The following is a 26,776-nucleotide window of genomic DNA, read 5'->3' as shown; positions in this document are numbered from 1 at the left end:
CACTGAAACTAATATAACACTGTTATGGTAACTCAACTGGAATTAAAATAAAACGTAAAAAAAATGGCAACTCTCAGCCACAATCTGAATCCTAAAACTGAGCACAGCTTTCTTGGAATCCACCTGGAATAGTTGGCCTGATCCTGTCCCAGGGTTTGGCCAAGTGGGATATTTAATTAGGAGAAATAGTAAAAGGTAGGATTGATAATGGTCAATTCACAATCAAGAGTCTTCCAAAGGACGTGATGGCTCAGTAACATTACCTATGCCACAACTTATTAATGGTAACTGAGGAACCAGTCCATGAGACCCAGAGCTCCTCCCCTCTAGGAATTCTCAGCTTGCATAAAGGAGATAAAATAGTAACATGAATAATTACAAAAGCATGTCGTATATTTTGAATAAGAATGTGAAATTTTTTTTCTTCTATTTTCCTTTGAGAGCTATTAGTCACTTTTTAAAAAATGTTTATTTATTTATTTTTTTAACGTTTATTCATTTTTGAGAGACAGAGACAGAGCAGGGAAGGGACAGAGAGAGGGAGACACAGAATCTGAAACAGGCTCCAGGCTCTGAGCTGTCAGCACAGAGCCCTTTGCGGGGCTCGAACTCACAAACTGCGAGATCCTGACCTGAGCCGAAGTCGGACGCTCAACCGACTGAGCCACCCAGGCGCCCCAAAAAATGTTTATTTATTTTTGAGAGAGAGAGAGGGACAGAGAGAGGGAGACACAGAATCCAAAGCAGGTTCCGGGCTCTGAGCTATCAGCACAGAGCCTGATGCGCACTTAACTCAGGAACCACAAGATCATGACCTGAGCCGGAAGTGGAAGCTTAACAAACTGAACCACCCAGGAGCTTAGGGAGCTATGGGTCACTTTAAAAAGCTTTAGTGCAGGCTTTGAAGGGAAGCTTCCTGAGTTGGAATCCCAGCTCCACTTTTCACTTGCTGTGTGACCTTTGGAAAGTTATTTTGCCTCTCTGTGCTTTGGTCTTTCCCATCTGTTGATTTTTTTTCCTTTAATGTTTATTTTTGAGAGAGACAGAGAGAGACAAAGCGTGAGTGGGGGAGGGGCAGAGAGAGAGAGGGAGACTGATAATCCCAAGCAGGCTCCAGAGCCTGATGTGGGGCTCAAACCCACAAACCATGAGATCATGACCTGAGCCGAAGTCAAACATTTAACCGCCTGAGCCACCCAGGCGCCCCTGGTCTTTTCCATCTTAAACTAGAGATAATAATAGTTTCCACCTCTTAGAGTTTTTGTGAGGACAAAACAAGGTAACACACGTGAAGCTCTTAGAATAACCTGGCATATAAGAAATTATCAACATACGTTAGTTAGAAAATACCACCCCCCATAAGACCTTAGAGTGGGCAAAGAGGCCAGGGAGGGAAGAAAGAGACAAGAGAAAGAAGTTGTACTTGAAGAGGGTGTTGAAAAAGCCTGAGGTAGGATCCACAAGTTGTAAGCAGCAGAGAAATAAAGTCTGGTATAGGGAACATATCATTTTGTAGGTGTGTCAGACGCCTATAGTAAGTGGCAACAGCTAGGAACAGAGGCTAGAACTTCAGGACAGTGGGTCATGAATGCCTCAATGAGGAGATGGGGCCACAGGGAGCTTACCTAAGGTAGTTGAGTAAGAAAACCACAGATAGATTCCAGAACAGCCAGTGCTTTTAATTACAACTGAGCTATAAAGAGGATCACTTAATTATAAAGCTCTTGTGAGAGTTTAGGCAAGGGTCCTGAAGGCCTGAACTAGGTGGAGGTAGGAAGAATGAAAAACACAAAAACACAAGATCGGAACTGTAGTCAAGATTTGGGATGCCCCCCCCCCCCCCCCCCCACACACACCCACCCAAGTCACTGATAGAGAAAGCATTAGGTGAAGCCCTCCTGATCCACGTGAGCTGGGAGTTTCACCATCTGCCACTGCACTTCTTTTCCTTCAGCATTGCTCTCATCACTTGCTCCTGTCATGCTCAGGGCCCCTGTCAAATTGTGCTGTCATTGGAGGCAGGAGCCCATCTCATGTGTGTAGCCAGAAGATAGTGAGAAAAGTTAACAAATGGACGACATGGGTACTAACCACCAGAACAGAATCCTGGAGGCCTTTGCAGTGCCAGGGGTTATGGGGGGCTCCTGCAGGAGGTGCTGAGTGGCTAGGAAGGGGTGTACTCAGGAGCCTGGGGCAGAGATTCTGCCAACTGGCATGGAACCATTTCAATATTTTAACAACTGGGGTGGCCACACCTGTGTATACTGAGTGATTGATTACGCACTTGATGATCGAACTTCTAATAATGATGTTGTCTACCAGGCACTGTGGTAGTCACTTTAGAGACATTATTTATGATCTTTATAAAGTTCAGAAAGTAGATCTCATTATCTCTCTTTACAGATAAGGGAACTAGGACTCTGAAAGATCTCGTCGTCACACAGCTATAGGTGGAGAACCTATATAACTCTACATAACTCTAAACCTAGAGTGCAGGGCTCTGGGACTAGGTTACCTCATTCTACCTATTACTTGCTGTGTGACCTTTGGAAAGTTATTTCACATCTAAGTAAAATGAGAAAACCATGCCCTAGTTTTGTAACATGTGCAAGTTATTCAACCTTTCTGTGCCTCAGTCCCCTATTATGTAAAATGGAAATAATAACAATACCTAAGGTGCTTACTATAGCCCCCAGCACCATACAGGCACTAAGTCAGTCTACTTACGGTTATTGTTAGTACTGTACAAGAGCCTAGTTCAGTACCCAGCACATAGTTAGCACTTGTTGAATTTTAAATACTTTTTCTACAACACCGCATAATAGGTGCTTAGTAAATATCTACTGACTTGAAACAGCATGACCACTACTATCATCAGGACTTCCTCTAATCCTGAGACAACAAAATGGAACATTGAGAACTCATGTCTGGAGGGCATGGGCTCTTATGTTCTGCAAGCTTTATCTCCACCTATCGAGAGATGTAGAATATTTCCTAAACTTTAGAAAGCAGGGGATTCACAGTTGGTGGATTAGAGCCTCTGCACTGACAGTGCAGAGCCTGTTTGGGATTCTCCCTCTCTCTCCCACTTGTGCTATCTCTGTCTCTCTCAAATAAATAAACTTCAGAATAAAGTTTGAGAGAGAGAGAGAGACAGCACGAGTGGGGGAGAAGCAGAGAGAGAGAGAGAGAGAGAGAGAGGATCCAAGGCAGGCTCTAGGCAGAGCCCAAGTGGGGCTCGAACCACAAACCTTGAGATCATGAACTGAGCTGAAGTCAGACGCTTAACTGTCTGAGCCACCCAGGCACCCCAGTAAATGAACTTAAAAAAAATTTGCCATTATCAATCTTTGAGACTTTCTAAGTTAAGGCAGGATGAGAAACACTAGGGGTAGGACAAGGACAAGGACAAGGAAGAAACTGCTCTGGAGGAAGTGGCCAGGACATGTTCATCAAGTCTGGTCCGTCCCTCCACCCCCAAACTCTCCTCTGGACACACAGGAGCAGGTTAGCATGCTGAGAGGTGGCCACACCTGTTCCCACTCAGGCGCTCTGACCAGAGGACTCTTCTAAGCATGGGGCTTGTGTGCCCACTGCTGTTGACTTTATTTCATGTTGTTCTCTATTTCTTGCATGACAAATGGAAGGCTGAGTATTATCATTAGGTGATTACAGACCTTATATTGCCTTAAGTCTAGTCTGTATAAGAACAATGCAAACCGACCATGGATTATGCACTCAGTAGCTCTGTGAGAAGGCACCAGGAGTAGAAAGGAGTGGGTGAAGTAAGTTATCTGCACCAAACCTACCTTGCAATGTTAGGACACTTGGAAATTTTCAGGGGGTCAAAGTTGCTTATGTAAGTGAATAATCATTCGTATGAAATCCTGAGTGTTTTAGGGGAAAAGCGCTACAAAAATACATTATTAGCACTTTATGTAGACAATCCTGCTCTTGCTCTTGTGAGAACAAAGCCATTTTTTAATGCAACTTTTTCTCTCTCACTGTTGTAGCATATTTTACATCTTTTTTTTTTTTCTTTTGGCTGCTTGGCTACTAGAGAATTTCTTTTCAAATAATATTTGACTAGGAGTGGGCACCAAACGTTGCCTTTTTTTCTTTCTCCTCATTTCTTTTCCCCTAAAGCAGCCCTCCTTCTTGTCCTAAATTTTATATTTGGTTCAGAGAAACTTAGGTTGTTTTTATAACCTTTTTTGTCACATCTTTCTTCCTTTGGTACTCCTAAAGAACAAATTCCTCAATAAATAGAGTACTGAAACTCATGAAAATGAGCCTACAGGCCTCTCAAGCCACAGAATGAGAAACTACCACCATATAAAACCCTAGGCCTGCACTATTCAGTACAGTAGCCATGAAGCCAATAGGTCTAGGATGATTGAGGAACTGAATTTTAAAATTTGTTTACCTCAGATCTAAAAACTGAAACAAGATAAAATCCTTTTCCTGCAACCCAGCTTTATTATGTAATATTTTTGAAGCTTGAAAATAAAATTTTTGAAGTTTAAAATTTAGCATCTAAATTAATGCTGCAACTGTAAAATACATAGCAGATTTAAAGATGTAGTATCAAAAAGAGAACATAAAAGGTCACATTCATATTTTTAGAATGGCTCCATGTTGAAATGATAACATTTTGGATATATTGGTTTAAATAAGATATATCATTAAACTTAATGTAACCGATTTCTTTTTACATATGTGGCTCAAATTATATTTCTATTGGACAACAGTGCCTTAATGGTAATAAAGAGATAGGGTGGTGTGGACATATAAATATGCATGAGCATACTGTGAGCAATTAACAAATGTCCTTGATTGGAGAAGAGAGAAAGGAGAAGAAAGATAAAGTAAAAAGGAAGTAAGCCATAAAACACTTAGTTGTAGAGTTGAGAAGAAAATCTAAGAAAAATGTATAACACAGAGCCAATTGGCCAAATTTCTTTCTAGAACTGAGAAGTAGCCACAAAGGTAGAGAAGCACAATTCTACTTTTCTGATTATGAGAACGCAGACATTATCGCAGCATTGTTTTAAAATTCAAAATACACACATGCAAACAAATTTCAGAAACTCACTTGGATAGCATCAATCTCGTGAGCCATTAGAGTGCATTTATTCTTTTCAAATTCTGATGTCCACCTGGAAGCTGCAGGGACCATTTGTTTTCAATATGCCATTTTCCCCGCACAAAAACCTTCAATGGTTCCCCATGACCTTTATGGCAAAAATCCAACCCTCTGGCCTGGTCTCCGGAGTACTACACAATACATTGTCAAAGACAAACAGCCTGGAATGGTGAATAGAGCCTGGCTCCTCACCAGCTGTGCGTGGTCTTTATCTTATAAAATTGGGGAGTTGAACTAAATCAGTGGCCCTCAAACTATGGCCACACATTAGAATCACCTGGGGAGACTTTAAATATGGAGCTGCCCAGACCTGACCCCAGATGATTTAAATCAGAAACTCTGGGGTGAGACCCAGGCACTGGAATTGTTTTTAAACTCCATAGGTGATTACAATGTGCAGCCACATTTGAGAACTAGTGGACTAGCTGATTGTTTTAGGATCATTTCAGGTCTAGAATTCTGTGATTCTATTAATCCAGGCAAACCTTTTCAACCTTTCTAGTACCCTGAGCAACATTAACACCCCATTTCTTTCCCAGCTAGACAGATCTAATCAAAAGCATACGTCTAGGGGCATTTGGGTGGCTCAGTCGCTTAAGCGTCCAACTCTTGATTTCAGCTCAGGTCATGACTTCAGGGTCCGTGGGATCAAGGCCTGTGTCGGGCTCCCTGATGAGCGTGGAGCCTGTTTAAGATTCTCTCCCTCCCTCCTGTCCCTCCCCCGCCCCTCATGCTCTCTCTCTTTCAAAAAAAGTGTACATCTGTCTTCTACTTCCTCAGCAGAATGGGCTCTCCCTCTCCTGCCCAAATTCTGCACAACCACTTCCTCCAGGAAGTCTTCCATGCCTACTGGTGTTTATAGTTTGCTCACCTGGGCACACACTCTAATAGTCATTTGCTACTTAAAACCACAATACCGCTTATTATCTATGGTAACTTTTGTATTTTTGTTTTGCATTTTATTTCCTTGCATAGTAATTATTTTTATGTAGCTCTATTTCTCATTTCCCAATAATATTCAACTACTGGGAGATGCTACATTATACTTTCTTTGCATCATGCCTCCTCTACACCAAGAAGCCTGAATATTGTTATGTACATATCAAGGGATCAATAACTGGTTGATAAACAAATTAGTAATGGGTTCCCCAAATCTGAGGTTAAACTAGTCAAAAGCAGCCAACCGTCGGGGAGAGGGGGGGAAGAGAACTCCACATATATTGCTCTAATGGCATATTAACCAAACTATCACATCAAATACATTTTATTTTATCCTAGCTTATTATTATTCATGACCCTAAGCTCCACCATTTCCCTAGAAAAGCTATTTTTCACATAAAATAAGTTGATTTTTGATAGCTTGCTTTTTACTGCCATGCTATTTACAAATGTGTGATTCTGTTACTGAAAAAATAATTGCTTGCCTACTCTGTTCTGATTAAACATTTATTATGGATTCATGATGTACTGAAAACTCCACTGGGTATCAGCACCTGCTTTAGGGGTAACCTATACGTCTCCAGCCAATAAGAAAGTCTTGCCTCTTCTCCCCACTCCCGAATAATTGCTGTAGCTAATAGAGCAAATTCTAATTCGTCAGTCAAGTCCATTTTGGATCAACACAGCTGATCTAAATTCTAATACGAATGCTCATTCAGTTTGAAAACCCCAAATCACTAACCCGTCTCATGTTCATTTTGACTAAGCAAATTCTGAGTAAGTATTTATACAGACACATCCTGCAATGTAAAAAAGAAGTTTCAGATCTGCTGTCTAACCAGGAGCTGGTGTGTGGATTAGCAGATTTATGTTTATAAAGCAGTCTGAGCTCTTTTGAGGAAAATGATTTTAAAATAGGCAGCACGCTCATATCCTTCCCTGCATCATAATCACTTACAAAGTTCTCTGAGTCCAACTTCTTTCTTAATAAACGATAATTCCTTATGGCATTCCCTGAAAATACCAAAAAGATCATTGCGGCGGGGTGGGGGTGGGGGGGGATAAAAGGTGTCCTTTGAAAGTCCAGTAGGACTAGGATCCTTCCATGTGAGAATTGGTCGAAGAAAAACTAGTTACAAAATACCTCGTGGCATTGCCCTTTTAAGAAGCGTAAGCATTTGGTTCCCAGTCTTTTTATCCGTGTTTCCTCGCAGGCTGACGTAATGCTTAGGAAGTTTCAGAGTCACGTGGGGGCCCCTGAGGTCAGAGTCCCGAGGAGCCTTTCCCCAGTCTGGGTCTTTCTCTGTTTGATTTTGAATTTGTTCGCGCCGTGATGGAATGAGTGCGTGTGACCGTGGGTGTTACGATTAGTGTCCCTGGGTAGGATTGTTTTCCAGTGTGTCAGTGGGGGTTGGCGGGGGAGGGGATCTGCTAAGTCACTTCGGTCGCAGTGGTTTGTAGCAAGGCTGCGCTCAGGTCGGGTCCGAATGAATGGCAGAAGCCCTCAAGTCATTTCGGTCACGGTGGGAATTTTTGTTTGTTTGGGTTTGGGGTTTGTTTGTTTGTTTTGAGGCTTACAAATGATTTTTAAACTACTTTGGTTCTCGAGCCATTGTTATGGTTATTGGTTTCCAACTGGGTAGATGAAATAGATTTATTTTTTAAAAATTCGTTTTTGTGCCTGTGCTTGAGAGAAAGAGGAGTTCTTTATCCTCCTCTCCTCTAGCAGATGCGAGAGTAAAATAGAATGAAGGGAAAGGGTATGACTTTTCTCTCTCTCTCTATCTTTTTTTTTCCGGGAGATCTAACTAGACTAGAGGGTTTGACAAACAATTAACAATCCTCCCTACTCAGCTGCTGTTTCCCAAAATAGCATCTCCTTAGCTGCCAGGGTGGATGGAGGCCTTAAGGGGAGGAAGACACAAAGGTGCCCTCTTTTTTAAAGCCTGCATCTCTGTGAGATCTTGAAGGCACAGGGGGAAACCCAGGGGATTAAATTAGCAGGCAGCCTAGGCTCCACCTGGAAGGGAGATAGATAATAGGCTTTTAAGACAGGAAACAGCTTGTGCTCCAAAATAATAATTTTCAAAAGCAAGATATGATGGATGCTGGGAAGATTATCGCCCCCCCCCCCCCCAAGTTCATAATTTCACAATTTACCCCAATTCCATAATTAAAGGAAAATCGCCCTTTAAGATGCAGTTTGGTGAATGAGTCAGGTCTTCTGGTATTCCTGCAATTCTGCCCCACCTCGCCCCCATATTTGGAAGGACTGTTTCAGCCAGCCTGTCTCTAAAGCCCAACTCCCTGTTGCAGAAATTGCTCAACCCCAGGTCTGGGGAGATCTGATTAGGGTTGTGTTGCTTTTTCCTCCCTTTTCCTTCTTTCTTCCTTCTCTGTCTTGTCCTCTTCCAGTCTTGTTTCTTTTCCCCCTTTTCTGTCCTCTGAGCCTGCCATGTTTTACCTCTTCCTCTTCCTTTTCTCTGAAAGACTGCCTCTCACACTCCCACATGTTAATTTGTTCTGCCAGCCCAGGCTCTCTGGGGCCCTGAAATATCTCCTGTCACGAGTGGGGATGTGGATGGGAAGGGAAAGCGAACGATGCACTAAACAAAGGGAACAGACCAGCAACACGCCTTCAAGAAGGTCAGGAGCTTGAAGATAAAAGAGGAAGGCGGAGAAATATGCCCCCAAAGAATTGTACGTATCAAATTGGATTCTCGATTTTGCGGTTTTAAAATTTCCTTGAAAATATACCCAAAGGGAATTAAAGCAGCTATCAAAAACAGAAACCTGTTCATGAATTAACTCACAATCAACCTCAGCTGCTAGTAACTATGGGCTTGGTTCCTTTTGCACTGTATATATGCTTCCACTTTAACAGTGACGTTCTGGTTCATGGTCTGATCATAGGACCATGTCCCTCTGAACTGGCCCTTCCCTGAGGGCATCAGGCAGGTCTCCTGTTGCATCTTCAGTGGGTAGCATAGCACTTGGTCTAGAGGAGGCAGTCCCATGTTGGAAGGACTCTTACAGTGTTGGGGTGAGTGGATGGATGGATGGATGGATGGATGGATGGATGGATGGATAGGAGAATAGATAGTAGAGCAAGACCCCTGGAATACTCATACATTTTCTTTTTCTCCTGATATTCCAGAAAGGGGAATATACAGTTGGCAAACTTTCTTCTGACAGGCAAAATAGAGAAGCAACGTGATTGACTTTGATGTTCCAACAAGACTTCTCCTCAAATAGCCTTTTCAGCACTGAATGCTATACATGGCATGAACAGGGAACAGGGTTACATGTTTGTTGAATTAATGATTAGGAGAGGAGAAATATAGCTATTCTTCCTTGAGGAAGAGGTTTCCAGGAAAGAGAGTGGAGGAGCAGTATATAGTGATTCAAATATAAAGCATTTTATTTAGTTATTTATTTTTAAGTAGGCTCCATGCCTAGTGCGGGGCCCAACACGGGGCTTGAAACCTGAGATCAAGAGTCGTATGCTCAACTGACTGAGCCACCTAGGTGCCCCTCAAATATGGAGCATTTTAGGCATATCTTCCCAACCTGAGTTCTGTGAAATATGTTAAAGAAGAAACAACGTCATGATGAGAAGGGGTATTTTGGAGACTACAGAAGGGCTTCTACAGTAAAGAGAGAGGAATGGGAGTATATATGTGGTATGATATTTCCAAAGGACCCACCTTCAAAGGTATTTGTGGCTGTCTCAAATGTTAAACATTTGGATCCAGAGATGCTTACATTCTTTTTACTTTGGCAAGGACTCTGCATGATAGAGGGATATCAGTTCGGAGCAAGGTCAATGCCAAAGCAGCTCGGAGAGCATGACTTCTGCTCTGTCCCAAAATGGGGTGTGGGAAGGGCCAGGGTGATACTAAGCAAGTGCATGATGATGCAGGTATATAATAACAAGATGGCTCACTCAGGTTTGTCACTCAGCTAGCTTTAAGGCCTTTCATTTATCCAAATCCTCTCCCTCTCCCCAAGCCCTCCAGATGCTTCCCCCCACCCGCCAAAAAAAAAAAAAAAAAAAAAAAAAAAAGCATAGGAGAGCTGATTTACAGAGGCCAGGAGCTTTACCAAATTCTGAACACAGAATATGCCTGGGAGATATTAAAAAGGGTAGTTAATTGGTTGGCTCCTGAATGTGTTAATCCTGAGCAAAGCTGTGTTACTACCTCATTAGCACAGTAATTCTACTGACTATTCTCTGTAGTCCTGTATCACTTAATATCCTGGGCATTTCTGGAGGTTGTTTTACAAAATCAAGTTGTATTGACTAGAATTGCAAACTAAGACTCTTGGCTCAAAAGCTCTTATTCAGGAACATTTCAGAGTAAGAAAAGATAAGGTTGTAATTATGTGCCTGAAATACTGAGCCTGGTTCTTTCTTCTCTGCTCAGAAAACCTGTGGTTGGTCTGGGCATCGTCATGGTTCCTTGCTGTTCGTGTAAAGCAAGCACATAGTGAGAGGTGAGCAGCTGGGCTGGAAGTGGTCTCTGGGCCCAGTGAAGGATTCGATGCTCCCATCTCCACACACCCATATCCACTCTCCAAAGGACACTACCTTTATCCCTGCCACTGGCCAGTCAGGTGACCCTGTGTAAGACGTGGCATTTCAGAGCCCTCAGGATCTTAATCTATGAAATGATGAGGCTCCTCTAAGGGTCCTTCCAGTTCCAACAATCTAGAAAAAGAAGACTGAAAAAGACTTTGAGGAGCCCAATTTGTTTGCCAAATTGTGGGGGCAGTGGGAAAATATTTAAAGGAAAAAGGAGTTGAGATGTTTCCTAAACGTTTCTGGGTTTATTAAAATCCCTGCACTTCAGGTTCCAAACCAACAAAATATAACAGGGCAGAAGAGCCATCACAATATTCTATTTTTTAAAAAATGTTTATTTATTGGGGCACCTGGGTGGCTTAGCCAGTTAAGCATCTGACTTTGGCTCATCTTGTGGTTCATGGGGTTGAGCCCTGCCTCGGGCGCTGTGATGAGAACCTGTAGCCTGCTTTGGATTCTGTGTCTCCCTCTCTCTCTGCCCCTCTCTTGCTCTCTCTCAAGAGAGCATGAGGACAGGGGCAGAGAGGAGAGAGAGAGAATCCCAAGCAGGCTCCATGCTCAGCATGGAGCCCAACTTGGGGCTTGAACCCACAAACTGTAGGATCATGACCTTAGCTGAAATTGAGTCAGATGCTCAACCAACTGAGCCACCCAGGAGCCCTGAAATAATTATTAGCATTTTTTAGAAAATAAAATTATTCAGCCTCCGTCAGTGAACATTCCCTGGTTGTCTACTATATGGTAGGCACTATAGCAGGCCCTGGGGACACCAGGATGAGTATGGCCCATCCAGCGGTGACTTTATGCAGCTCACCTCCTTATAGGGGAGACAGGCAGGTAAGAATAGAAAGTCATCTATAACAGAAATAGTCATCATGATAAAGAGTCGTCATCATCAATAATAGAATGTCACTGAGAATCAGTCTTACAATATGACTATGTGCAAGGACAAGGGTGAGGTCAAAGAGGGCACAGGTAACTCTCCTGCAATGAAGGTCATGGAGGTAAGGGGAGAGCTGGGCGCCAAGGCTCATGGTGTCAGAGAAAGAGGCTTGAGCTACCTTTTCTTCTAGTTGCAAAAGTGAATAATGTACAGAAAAATGGAGGTGGGTGGGGGAGCTCTAGCCACCATCCACTCCTTAATGATTGCCCCAAGCATGCCAGGGCACCACATTTGTCTGTGTTGTGCACCGAGGTATCTCTAGCATGTAGGACAGTAGCTGGCATGTAGTGTGCTCACAAAATAGTTGCTGAATGAATAAAAAGAATAGGGGCACCTGGTTGGCTCAGTCAGTAGAGCACACAACTCTTTTTTTTTTTAAGAGAGAGAGAGAGAAAGGGCACAAATGGGCAAGGGGCAGAGAGAGAGAGAGAGAGAGACGTGGCTCACCTGAAGCAGGGCTCAAGTTCACGAACCATGAGATCATGACCTGAGCCAAAGTCAGATGCTTAACCAACTGAGCCTCCCAGGCACCCGAGCACATAACTCTTGATCCCAGAGTCATGAGTTCAAGCCCCATGTTGGGTATAGAGTTTACTCACTGATAATAAAAAAAGAATACATTCAAACACATTCTCTGTTCTCTTTATCCTTAAGTACCTTTTTGACCAGTTCAGAAAGCTATATGGTGCCATCACAGAAGCCAAGGAAGGAGCTTTCAACAAAGAAAGTATATTCGGAGATGTTTAATTCATGTTATATGACGTGCAGAAAGGACAAGTGAAATCATACCAAGAAAGAGATTGGACAGTTGAGAGTTTCCAGTGAATCCCCCAGCAACAACATGACTTGAGGGGTAGCGACATATTCAAGTCCTTCTGCAGACCAGAAAGAGTGATAAGAAAGTGAGGAGTGGAGACAGCTAGCAGATAGCTTGCTCTTAAGATTGTGAAGATGAGGGAAGGTCTTAAGTAGAAAGAGACATCCCGGAGCTTGGGAGGGTTTCTGAATCCAGGAAAGAGTCACAGGGAATAAGAGGAAAAGGACCCAACCAACGTTGAATTCCCATAGTATGTAATCCTCCTGACAACCTTTGGAAGATATGGGGCTTTATAGGTGAGGAAACTGGGGTTTGGAGTTGGGGGGGGTTGTTTTTTGTTTTGGTGAGGTGGAGAGAGGCAGAAGGAGAGAGAGAATCCCAAGCAGGCTTCACACCTAAAGCAGAGCTCTATATGGGGCTCAATCTCAGGACCATGAGATCACGATCTTGAGCTGACATGAAGAGTTGGATACTCAACTGACTAAGCCACTCAGGCACCCCTGGAGTTGGTTTCTAAAACAATTTTTTAGTGTTTATTTATTTTTGAGAGAGAAAGAGAGAGAGAGAGCGCATGCACATGAGCAGCAGAGGGGCAGAGAGAGAGGGAGTCAGAATCTGAAGCAGGATCTAGGCTCCGAGCTGTCAGCGTAGAGCCCGATGTGGGGCTCGAACTCACGAGCCATGAGATCATGACCTGAGCCAAAGTTGGATGCTTAATTGACTGAGCCACCCAGGTGCCCCTGGAGTTGGTTTTTTAAAACTTGCTTATGACATGCTACAACATGGATAAACCTTGAGGACATCATGCTAAGTGAAGTAAGCCTGTCACAAAGACAAATATCATGTGATTCTACCTACATGAAGTACCTAAAGTGTCAAACTCATAGGGACAGAAAACAGGTGATGATGGCCAGAGGCTGGGGAGGGGTGAGTAGGGTGGTGGTGTTTAGTGGGTATAGAGCTTCAGTTTCACAAGATGAAAAGAGGTCTGGAGGTTGGTTGCACAACAATGGGAATTACTTAACCCTACTTAACTGGACATTTAAAAATGGTTAAGATGGTGAACTTTATATTATGTGCATTTTACCACAATTGTTTTAAGAAAGTGCTTAGGATTGCATAACTAGTAAATGGAGGAGGTGGTATTCAAGACCTTGTCTGGCTGGCTATGTCTCTGTTCTTTTCTATATGCATCTGCACCAGTCTATGAAGCTAAAGCTGTAGTAGGGAGAGGGAAATTGGAGGAGAAAGTCTTGGGAGATCAGTAAAGGAAGGGATCTGGAGCTTTGGTGGGGAGCCAGCCCAGGACAAAGTAGAATACTTTGAATACATTCTCCCTCTATGGAGACTGTAGGGAAGAGGGTAAAGGGGAGAAGACTTGCGGGGCCATTTGTGGCTGAAGGGCTAAGGAGCTTCTAAGAATGAACCTTGGCTTTCTCTGTGAATTTGGAGGCAAATGGGGTGAGATCACTCAGGGAGCCTGAGGGAGTGAAGAGAGTCTGGAATAGCTGTTATAGACAAAACTAACCGGAGTTACATTTACAAATATATGCCAAGCAAGTTGAGATCCTGGCCATCGTGCCTAACCAAATATGTGGATGAAGTCCGTGAGGAACTGCCCCTAAGGAAATAAACAGTTAACAGAAGTTCATTCATTAGGTCGTCCAGCATAGTCACAATGAGAAGCATTAGTCATACCCCTTTGGTCACTAAGAGCCCCAGAAAATCAGCTATTTACCTGTAGATTCAGGCACAGCTCTGCCCATCTAGAAAACAGATATGCAAGGAAGCCAGCTTGAGAACTGAACAGTCAGAGTGGTTGAAGGGCAGTCAGTCTTAAGTGGTAGTCCTCTTGAATGTGCCAAAAGAGACCTCAAGTTCAAATCATCTTGAGCTGTTCACCACCCAGTGATGAGAGTTTTCAGTCATATAGGTAGGTAGATGATGCTCACCTTAGGTAGGGGCATCTTCAAATTATGAAAGACAGCAGCAAGGTCCAGACACCAAATACTTACATTGAAATGCCCCCCATACTCCCCAACAGATTACTTTTAATGCTATGAGATTACCAGTAATGCAGACTTTTCTGATTATTCCACTGTTAATGGGGGTCCCTTACCTATCTTAATATATAATCTACTGATTGCAAACTAAGTGGGATTTTTCTAAAATCCCACTAAGTTTTATCCATGGTTATACCTTACGCAATTATGGTACAATATCAAAACCAAGAAGTTGATACCAATACAATATATGTGCATTGTTCTATGCCATTTTATCCACGTGTGGATCCGTGCCCCAACCACTGCAATCAAGATACAGGGCTACCATCCCAACAAAGATCTCTGTCATGCTACCCCTTTACTGTCACAGCTTCCCCTCTCCCTACAACCATCCCTAACCCTGGAAACCGCCAATCCATTGTCCATCTCTATAATTTTATGATTTTGAGAATGTTATAGAAATTACACGGTATGAATGATACAGTATGTGGCCTTTTGAGATTGGCTTTTTCCACTCAGCATAATGTCCTTGCAACTCATCCAAGCATATATAAATCGTTTATTCCTTTTTATTGCTGACTGGTATTCCATAATATGAATACACCATTGTTTCACCATCATACATGGAGGACATTTGGGTTGTTTCCAGTTTCAGTCTATTATAAAGCTGCTATGAACAATTGTGTGCAGATTTTTGTGTGGACATAAGTTATCATCCTTCTGGAGTAAGTTGCCATGAGTGCAATTGCGGGGTAAGTATGTTTTTAGTTTTTAAAGAAATAGCCGAACTATTTTCCAGAGTGCTTGTACCATACTATGTTCCCACCAACCATAGGTGAGTGATCCAGTTTCTCCACATCCTTTCCAGCATTTGGTATTGTCCCAACTTTTTATTTTCTCTGTTCTTGTCGGTGTGTAGTGATCTCTCACTGTGATTTTAATTGGCATCTCCCTAATGACTAATGATGTTGAACATATTTATGTAAAGAAATGATGTTTATAATTGGCTTAGGAGTTTCTATGGGCAAATCATTTTACACTCTCCAAGCCTCAATATTCTCATCTGTAAAATGAGACAATGTTTTTAAGTTTATTTATTTTGAGGGGGGGTGGGTAGTATGAGTGAGGGAAGGAGCAGAGAAAGAGGGAGAGAGAGAATTCCAAGCAGGTACAGTGCTGACAGCGCAGAGCCCCACGTGGGTCTCTATCTCCCTAGGAGATCCTGACGTGAGCTGAAATCAAGAGTCAGATGCTTGACTGACTGAGCCACCTGGCACCCCTAAAACAAGAGAATTTAACTATAAAACCCTCCGGCTCTAAAATTCTAAGTCCCACTAAATTTACCCTGGGTGGGTTTGTTTGCAAGACAAAGAGCTTTTAATTTTCCCTTTGTGCATCAGCTACTCCCATCTGCCATGAATTGACAAGTAATGACTTATCTATGGGCTTCATTCAGCATTTTAGTCCCATTATCAAAAGCTAAGCAAAAAGATTCACACTTTCACAAATTTAAAGGGACTTTATTTTCTGATTCATTCATTGTAAAGTTGTTTTTATTTTGTTCCCAAGGTTCATTATAGAACAAGGTTTTGAATAGATGATACATTGCAATTCTCCTCAAGCATTGCTTGAGCGCCTGGTGTGTGCAGAAAAGGTGGTGTCTGGGAAGGAGCATACACTGTATACGGAGGAGGACTTGGTTTTGAATCATGCCTCTGCCCCTTGGTAACTGTGACCTTGTCAGGAAACATAACAAGTTGCCATGAAAAATAGAGATATCTGTAAAGTGTCCAGTTCATAGTTAGCACTCAGTAAATGGTAGCTCTGAGGATGTGGGGCAGGAAGAGTAGTCCCAGCATGTACCCTGCCCTGTGCACGGACGCCTTCACCAACACCCACACACACATCTCACTCAGTTCCTCCGGTAACACTGGGAGACAGGTATTTAATAGCCCTGGTTTTTTTTTGTTTTTTGTTTTTTTTTTTGTAAAAGTGCGGCTCAGAGATGTTCGACAACTTAAAATCATCCTGATACTAAGTGACAGAGATGGAATTCAAACAGTGTGCTGTTGTTTTCTTCCTCCGAATGAGCAAACTGGGTTCTTAAGGGGTTAAGCCAGAATCTTGCCAGAGGGTCTAGCTGGAGTGATGACTGTGCAGAAACAGATAAATACCAACCCAGGGTAGCAAGTGTCCGTTGAGTGGCAGAACCAAAAAGCATTTAGGGGTTGAGAGAGGGAGTTCATTCTGAGGATTGGCCAGTTGGGGAATGGGGTAAGGCAAAAAGAAACGAGTGGATTACGACTTTCTCTGTGTCACCAGACATCTCTGAATTCCTAGATGTCACCCTCACAACTGCCTGTTGGTCCTGGAAGCCCAGCCCAGCTGCTTCTGGGAGGGAGAGAGCACTTGGCTCCTCCAATCCTTCCCTCTCTCCCTCCTCCCCTTCATTAATGGAATATTGATATGTAGGCCCTCCTTTTTCGCTCTGAAGTTTTATCCAACACGTGTTTTTTAGCATTACCACAGAGGTCACTGTGAGAGTTGTATTTCTTCTATTAACATAAAACCCAGGGTCTGTCTTTTAGACATACATTCTAGATTACCTTCTCTAAAATCATTTTCCATGATGTGAGCTCGGTTTGCTTAGAAGCATGTGTCTCAGCCATTTCCACCCTTGCTCATTTTCAAAATGTCATTGAGCTTTATTGCCTATATGCCCTGGCTCATAGTAGGCATTACAGAAATTCATTTAGTCAGTGTGCATGCGTATCGAGTACCTACTATGTGCCAGGCACTAGAGAATCAGGCCTCATACAACATCTATTCCGTGAAAAGCTGATCAATGTATGAAGGACAAAAGAATTTAATTTGAATGTCAATTTCCATGGCAGATTATTAATAATTGGAATAAATACAATTGGTGGCTTTTTTTAAATGTTTATTTTTGAGAGACAAAGACAGAGTGTGAGTGGGGGAGGGGCAGAGAGCAAGGGAGACACAGAATCTGAAGCAGGCTCTGGGCTGTCAGCACATGAGCCTGATGTGGGGCTTGAACTTACAAATGGTGAGATCATGAGCTGACCAAAGTCAGATGCTTAACCAACTGAGCCACCCGGGGAGCCCCTAGAATTGGTGGTTTTAATGAAAATATAGTGTGTGTGTTGCCACACAGATAAACTGCTAATTCCTTTTGGCAGGGGACAATCCTTGACAATTTCATCACAGGGGCTACAAACAAGTCATCCTGCAGAATGATCTCAAGTCTGTGAAGCTGGGCAAGCTTACAAATCTTTGAAATTTGATCTCAAGTTAAGGCGCTACATTGGGTTGGAGTAGCTTGCTTTCGTCTTCCCCCCCTCCTTGATCCTCAGGGATCAATGACTAATTCTGTCTTCTAAAAGTAAGGTAAAGGGTAGCCCAAATATTCAGCCTCTGGGGGTTACATCTGGTTTGGCAACTTCCTGTTGTGTGTAACGCACAGACCACGTATTTGTAGCCGTTTTGTGAGTAACATGCAGAGTATGTACTTTTAGATCTTTTAAAGTAAATCAAGGGGTTGTATTTTAGCAACTGACGGGATTCCAAATGTTTCAGCCCTTCAAATTTCCCCAGAATTGTCACTACCTAAAGTTCATGTCTTCTCAGTGCGTTCCCAGAATTCCCTATTTATGCCACTGTCCTGTCGCTCAGAAAAAAAATAGAGCTTTAACTCAGTTCAGATAACAGATTCACCTTAGAATCCCTACTGATACCTCAAAAGGGGAAAGAAAAAAAAAAAAAGCAAAGACTACTTTAGCTTGGGGTTGAATGTCTCATTTCTCCCTTGGTTTCACTTCCTTTCCATTCGGGTGGCTTCCCATTTCGTCTGTAGCCTCCTGTTCCCTGAATGTATTTTCCATTTCAGAAACTGTTTTCTCAGAAGCTGTTTTTCTCCTTGGTTGTTCCCACTCTCTGGCCCCTGTTTTGCTCCTTCAGAGGTCTGGCTGCCGCCACAGTACTTGCCTGAGACCCAGGTCTGGGCTTGCCAGGGCTCCAGGCCAACTCAGCTCTCCAGCTGCCCCTCCGCCTTTCATCTCCAACTGTCCAGCTCCAACCGACTCAGAACCTTCTGGTCTCAAACATTCTCTCACACCCCACCCCCACCAAGGGCAAATGCAGAAGTTCCTACTGGGTTCAGCCAACTCTGAAGGGAGGAAGGGGGAGAGGACAAATTATACATGATCAGTTCTGCTCAGAACAAGCAGTTTCACACACTTCCCAGGTCATTGATAAGAATTGATGAAATTTGTATTTCAAGAACTTTTGTTAAGTAAATACCCATGTAACAATGCAAAGGAAAATTCAGATTATATTACAACTCTACTGGCCTTAAGAATAAAAAGATATCTGTTGGGTTTCAGATATTTGGGCCCACAAGGTGGCTGGGAACTCATTTCTCGGCACCTCTTGTCAGAGCCTTCAAGAAAAACCGTGCCTCCTGTAAGAAACTCTGAATTCTGTTATTGTCCCTGATATGTGTGACAAAAGTATAGTTAGAATGTTTGGGGTCCCTCATCTCACAGACAAGGCAATAACAAGATGGAGTATTAAATAAAGTTAATGCTGCTGAAACCTTTGAAGAACTCAGATGAGTCTTTGCAGTGTTCATTCTGGGCCCCTGGAATGTCACACCATCTAGGGTGGGATATGTCCCCTCTCTGACTTCAGTTGTAAGATGACACTGTTCTTTTGCACCAGTCCATGAGGACTAGCTAATTAAAATACTGTACTGGTTCATTCAAGAAGTATTTACTGAGTCGCTAATACATACAAGGCATCGTGCAAACAGACTGTGTGATATGACATAAAATTTTAAAAATAGATTGCCATAAATAAACTCCAAGATAGGATTATGTAAAACCTTTCAGTTAATTTTAGCCATTTGAAAATACAAACAGGGCTTCTAGTTCTACTGTTTTGAATGAATTGACCTATTTTTTCCCACCATTGCTCTCCCCTTCCAAATCAATTCATTCATCTTAGTCCACAGCCAATTTCCATCTATTTTCTAATGGTATGACTCGAGCTGCCATGTAAGGTTGAGCCCTGTACAAGAATACCCCGAGTGAGAGGGAAAATCAGGTAGAAATCTACTCTATGTTCTGCAGGGCTAAGCCATGACCTGGCCTGGGGCTGTGTCCACCAGAGAAAAAGAACAACTTTCTAATTTTCACAAATGTCCCATATGGGTTAGCTGTGGCTCTCTTTGTGTTCTTAGTTGGTTCATGAGCCAGAAATGGGCAGAGTTTACTGAGTTTACAGAGTTTATCACACAAGATTTACAACAAAAATACATTTGATGACATAGATGGCTTTTATCTTGCTATGTGGTAAGTCACCCCTGTAAGTGCCTGTATTTGGTGGTTTTTTTACTCAGCCATGCCAGCTGTGGGGAAGCAAGAAGGAAACTTGTTAGAGAAAGAGGCCACAGTGAAAGCTTTGATGAGTTCCCCTGGAGCCAGCCATAGTTTGGGCGGTGGGGCATGGGGGCTGGGGAGAGGGTTCCTCCTCAAGCATGGGGTTCCCATGCTCTTATGTTTCAGAAATCTTATGTCCAGGGGAGTCCAGGGTCCTGGGTTCTGAACTCATATTTAACTTACTGAAAGACATAAGCATCCCCCCCGCTGGTAGAATGTGACCTTCTTACTGAGAATCAAAGATGGCAGGCATCAGAAGCCTCTGGCTCAAGAGGAGAAGCTGTTGAACAAGTAGATCAATGAGCAACTCATTTTACCATCAAGAGGCCACAAACACCCTTCCTTGTCCTAGAGGGGTTGCATGGTGAGCCTTAAAAATGGAAGAAAAGCAAGTGGTATGATTTAAAGAAAGCATCACTATTCTCCAAATTTCCCCAGAACCATCCAAACTTTCACCAGATTCATTTGACTTAACTCTTTTCATTCAAAGTTAAGAAAAGGTATACTACTAGTCAATCTCACGGTAGGGTGAACCCATTTAATTATTTTGATTTCCTAACTGCAAGCTGATTCTCTGGAGCAAAAGGACCTTTGCTGGATCCTGTAGAGCCTTGATAGGGGTGTGCTGTAGGTTGAATTGTGTCCATCCAAAATTTATGTTTAAGTCCAAACACTCAGTACCTAAACATACGACCTTATTTGGAAATAGAGTTGTTTCAGATGTATATTACTTAAGATGAGGCCATACTGGAGTGGACTCCTAATCCAGTATGACGGGTGTCCTTATAAAAAAGGGAAATCCAGACACAGATACGCACAGAAAGAAAATCTTGTGAAGACTGAAATTATACAGCCACAGGCTAAGGAATTACTAGAAGCAAGGAGAGAAGCCTGGAACGGCTCTATCTCTGGTGTCTTCAGAGGAAGCATGACCTTGCCAACACCTTGGTTTGTGACTCTGCCTTCCAGAATTGTGAGACAATAAATTTCTGTTGTTTTAGAAGCCACCTAGTCTTCCTTACATTGTCATGGCAACCCTAAGAAGCCAATACAGGGTGGAATGGGGAGAGGATGGGGGGACATGGCAGTTGTGACAGATTGTATCATTCCCGAGGTGACCACAAGCATCTCCTGTCCACACGTTCTTCTTAGTGTGTCTTTGACAATCTTTCCATTGAGTATTGGGGTCCATGTCCCCTCCCCTTGAAACTGAGCAGAATTCTGAGACTTTGCCTGGAGTATGGCAAAAGTGACACTCTGTGACTTCCAGGGTGAGGTCATAGAAATACTAGGCACTTCTGCCCCGATCTTCTGGGATACTCACTGAGGGAATCTAGAGGCCATAACGCAGTCTCGCCACCCTGAGGCCACGGTGCCAATGTAATCTACACACAGAGACCACACGGAGAGTCCCTGAGTTTACTTGGAACAAGAGGTGCCTGTCCCCCACCCAGCTCCTCCAGTCCTGCACTGTTTCAGTTCCAGCCAGTATCTGACCACAGCCCCGAGCCATAAGGGCCTAGCCAAGCCCTGCCTAAAATCCTGACTCACAGAGGCTACAGAAAATAATAAAATGATTGTTGCTGCTTTAAGCCACTCGTATTGGGATTTGTTACCAGAAGACAGAAGGACACTGGAGAAAGGGAGGCAGTATAAAAGGAAGATGCAGAGATGTCCTAGAGAGACAAAAGGCTTAAAGATGGCAAAATGTCCGAAGAAAGAGAAGTGATGGGGGTGTCTGGGTGGCTCAGTCGATTAAGCATCCGACTTCAGCTCAGTCATGATTTCCTAGTTCGTGGGTTCGAGCCCCATGTCCGGTTCTGTGCTGGCAGTTCAGGGCCTGGAGCCTGCTTTGGATTCTGTGTCTCCCTCTCTCTCTGCCCCTCCCCACTCACACTCTGTTTGTCTCTCTCTGTCTCAAAAAAAATGGATCAACATTAAAAGAAAAATTTTTTTTTAAAAAGAGAGAGAGGTAGTGAAGGCGCTTCAGACAGGCTCATGAGGGTCTCTTCCTCAGTCAAGTGGAAAACACCTGGTCTGGGAGACCTGTACTCCCTTCTAGCACCGCTCGCTGCCTGTGTCTTCCAGACGCGTGCCCTCTCCTCTCCAGAGAAAGCTCTGTGAACTGACAGACTGTGTGTGAAAGGAGGAGCAAAAGAGCAAGAATGTGTCCCTTGCATCAATTCTGGGGCCACCAAGCACGCTTTTGACCCTGACTCACTGTTCTCACGTAGGCTCTGCTGCCAGAAAATTTGCTGACCAGCTGAGACAAATATCTGACCCACTTGGCAATCGTGTTTCTCACAGTAAACGAATCCACTGGCCCTCCAAGGTATGCACTCATCTGATCAGCACGTGGAGACACCTGACCTTCATATGTGAAAGACAACGACCCCCGATATGGGTGATCAGAATAAGGTGTGACCAGTCTGAGGGATCCTGGCAGAAAATGATCTCTGGCCTCCCTGGTCAATGACTATTCTTCGTGGTCACAGCTGCAAAACAATCTCTGGCTAAAAATGAGAGAGAAGAGGAAAGACCAAGCAGTTCCTCGGAATTAAGGGAAAACTCAGAAGAGCTCAAAAATAGTGCGAGCAAGAAGAGAAAGGCAGAGGACAGAGGCCAGCCCTCTGTTGGGACAGCTCAGGACCCCTGTGGCAGGGCAGTCTGGCCCAGAAAAACCTTGTCTCACCTTCACACTGCTCTCCAAACTGCTTGCCTTTCCTCCTGATTACACTGCCATGGAAACGAACTACATCTTGGTCTGTATGCACTTAAAAAGAAAACATAAATTGAGTGTAGTTGAAGGAGGAGAAGGAGACCAGGAGACGAAGGAAGACAAGGAGGAGGAGGAGGGCGGGGAGGTGGAAGAGGAGGAGGAGGGAGAGAAGGAAGGACAGGAGGAGGAGACGGAGGAGGGAGGAAGGATGAGGAAAAGGAGGGGGAGGACTAAGTTTAAAGATTTCTCCTCCAGTGTTCTTAACCCAAATATTAAGTGAAAACCCAAAGTCAAAATGTGATTCTAGTGACAGCACAGCTTGTTTTTGATATTTAGATTATGTTGTCAAATATTTCATAGATTCCATTTGTTGAGCATCTGTCTTTAGCAAACATGAGTTAAAATTATTAAGAAATAATGAAATTTTGAACCTCTAGTAAAACAAAAATTGTAAAATTTTAGGTCTTATTTAAAAGCACCCCTTTATGTTACATGCATATAATAACTCTTAAATTATAAAATCCCCAAAGGAGAAACAGAAATGCAGCAAGCATATTACAGAAGGTCTTAGCACCACATCCTTGACCTTGTCTCTGCCCTCTCCTCTTCATCCACTGGGACATTTTAATTTTGTGTTAACTGTGACACGAAGAGGTTTTGGTCATTCCCACCTCTGATGAGAGCACCAGGCAGTTGGAGGGATGAGACATTTACATAGATATATCACCTGTATCACTGTAAGTGGTCCATCCAGAAATGTATTAAGTCTTAACAATTTTAATTGTGAGAAACTATTCCAAAAATAAAGCTGCTCTCTTCCCAGTGTAACACTGATGAGAAGACAACATAGGAACTGCCTACGGCGACCCTAAAATCAAAATAAGCAGACATCGGGGCACCTGGGTGGCTCAGACGGTTAAGCATCCGACTTTGGCTCAGGTTGTGATCTCACGGTTCGTGGGTTCGAGCCCCGTGTTGGGCTCTGAGCTGTCAGCAGATTCTGCTTCAGATTCTGTGTCTCCCTCTCTCTCTGCCCCTCCCCTGCTCATGCTCTGTCTCTCTCTGTCTGTCAAAAGTAAATAAATGTTAATATATATATTATATTTTTTGGATATATATATACATATCCAAAATAAGCAGACACAGTTGTGCTCTTTTGCAACTCAGCTGGCACCAGGAAAGAGACACTTGCCATAGGAGCTTTATCCACGGAAGTTGGGTAGACGAGTGTAATTGACCTCGATCCTAGGATCAGCAATTCAACAGGACCAGACGTAAATGGTGGTGAGGATTTTAGGGGAGCAAGGAGGATCGTGGGGATGTTCGTTCTCACTGTGGGGCTTTTATTTATTCCCAGTGCATATATATGGAGAATGAGCATATGCATAAAGGTGAGTCAGGCCCATCTACCAGAAGCCAATAGAGGACGAATTGAACCCTCTTCTGAGACAGAGATATACTATCATTTTTTTTCACCAAAGGTTGCAATTGGGTCTAGGTCACTGTAGTTCCACTGAAGTGATAGAATGTCTGATCATTAGTGTTCTGATTTTCCTACAAAAATCGGAAAGAATGAGATGACTTCCACAGATCGGGCCAGGCATACTTCCAAGATTCCAAGCTACCTGGAAGATTTGCCATAAGAACAAGGCACTTTCACTTTCTCTCAGGCCAGGAAATGTGTAAAATGATCCAGCCACTCACAGGTCATTGTAGAAACTCACTGACTAATCTCCTGGGCTGGTCCAATCCTGTCTGTAGGGTCACAGCAAAGGCATCTGTGATGTTCAAATCTCTTACATAATGAACATTCTCATGAAAGAAGAGAAAGACCATGTCATGGTGTAGTGAGCTGCCCTGCACTGGTGGTTTTCCAGTGGGGGCTGGATGCTCAAGTCAGAGGCACAGTAGAAGACATCTCCTTCCCTGGATCAGAAGGTTCCCTCCAGCTCTGAGATTCTCTAATTTCACAAAAATTTCATGACTTCCTATATTTCTGCCATAAATACTCAAACCTGTGATATCCATGTGTGTATTGTGAATGTGGTCAAGATTTTTTTGTGCACTGGACTTGAGTCCACAGGGGATGGGGGACCATGCTTCCTAGAGGAAAAACTGGAAAAGAGCTATCTCCAATCATAGATCTGGTGTAAGAAGGTCGATGGACTCCATTTTGCTTTGAAAGGAAAAGTCTTTAGTCAGATATATGCAATTTTCCTTGTAGCTCAAAAACAAATTGCACAATGTTCAGCAAAATCTGACAAGCCAGCATGGACATTTTTAGCCTGTTTTGTCAAGATTCTCTTAGTACTTGACAGATTTTAACTCGAATTCACAAACTCCACAAGAAGGGACTCAGTGTGTATCATTCTTGAAAGGGGTGTGTCATTGTTAATTTTTTTTTTCTTCAGCAGCTATTACTTCCTGGATTGGGATCACTACTATACTTATAAAGAAAACATTAATGACTCACCAACTCTCTGAGTTGATTTTCTAGTAAACAGGTTGGTTTTACTTTGACCTAATAATATGCTTTGTACACTATCACCAGAATTGAGATTGAAGTCTGTGGTTATGAAACAAAGCCAAACTCTTAGCCCACAGTGGGCTCAAACCCATAATCTAAGTGTCACCAATATTAAGCTGTGATCAATTTGTGCACCTAATGAAGCCAGAGGCAGGGGAATGACCTTATAAGACTAGTCTGTAAACTCTCTGACCACAGGAATTACATCTGTCCTTTGCTATATCCCAGCATCCACTATAGTGCCTAGCACATAGTAGGTATTAAATACATAGTTAGTGAATGAATTCATTTTTCCCCAAGGTATCAAGAACCTGTATATCTCCAATTTCTCCTTTCCCTTTTCCTTACCCTGAACCCCATTTTCCAAAGGTATCTACTTTTCAACATTTCATGTGTTGAAAGATGTTTTTTTGTTTTTTTGGTTTTTTTTAGAGAGAGAGAGTGTGCCCATGCACGCACGCACACACATGAGCAGGGGAGGGTCAGAGAGAAGGAAACAGAATCCCAAGCAGGCTCCACTCTCAGCACAGAGCCCGATGTGGGGCTTGGTCTCATGACTTTGAGATCATGACCTGGGTAGAAATTAAGAGTCGGTCGCTTAACGGACTGAGCCACCCAGACAGCCCTGAAAGATGATTTTAGAAGGAAAAGGATTTTCACATGATTTCAGGGAGAAAAGTGTTAAAATGGGAAAACTTACTAAAGTTTTGAAACAAAGGATAAAATCCCCTCAAAAGTTGGTATTAGTTAATAATAAAGATATAGTTTGGAAAAAGACAAATCAAGATTACCATATCTTCTCTGAGTCACCTTCTAGGAGGACAGTTCACCTGGACAGAAGCTGTGCTTCTTTGCTGATGTTTAGGCGTCAGGCATCACCTACCTGTGAAACAGACCACTGTCCTCACAAGCATCATCCATGGGAGAGGTGTTCCAGGCCCTCCTGTGATCACAAAGGAAGGCCCAACCCCTTTCTAAATGGAGCTTGGGGGGGGGGGGGCGGGTACAGAAAATGAGCTGTGGGAGTGAGTCTATACTTTATAGCCCCTGCCTCCAGGTCACTCACAGCTCAGGCCTTCTGCCCCAGGCTAGGACCAATTCCAGCTCCTAGGTTGGTGAACCCAACAACAGCTTTCAGCTGTCTGGTTCTGAACACAAGCAAGAGAGGAAAAATCCACAAGTCCCCCTCCCCTTCTATGCTAACTTTTGGGGACTTTTGTCCCTGTGATCGGCAGGTAGCCCAACACTACTTACTGTTACCTCTCACTTCACAGCTTCAGGTGGGATAATAAATGAAAACAGAGGAACAACAGTTCCCAAAATGTGGTCCGAATGCCCCAGGGGGTCTCAAGGCCCTTTCAGGGTGCCTATAAGGTCTACATCACAATTCCCCCCCCCCCTTTTTTTTAATCCTAATCTCTCACATGTGCACGGTGGGGTTTTCTAGAGGCTACCTGATGTGTGATGACATCCTCTCTCTGATGGCTTATAGATACGTACTTGTGTTTTCTTGTACTTAAAAATCTTTTCCATTTGTAATTGATAAGACAGTAAATAGCAATAGATATAACTCACATAAACAAAAGCTCCTTGGTGTCCTCAATAATTTTTAAGAAGAAAGGAGCTTTAAGGCCAAAA

Source organism: Panthera pardus, unplaced genomic scaffold (genome assembly GCF_024362965.1).
Source record: "Panthera pardus isolate Hobbes unplaced genomic scaffold, ASM2436296v1 HiC_scaffold_21, whole genome shotgun sequence".
Taxonomy (NCBI): domain Eukaryota; kingdom Metazoa; phylum Chordata; class Mammalia; order Carnivora; family Felidae; genus Panthera; species Panthera pardus.
The sequence above is the reverse complement of the archived record's forward strand: the minus strand, read 5'-3'. Positions refer to the sequence as shown.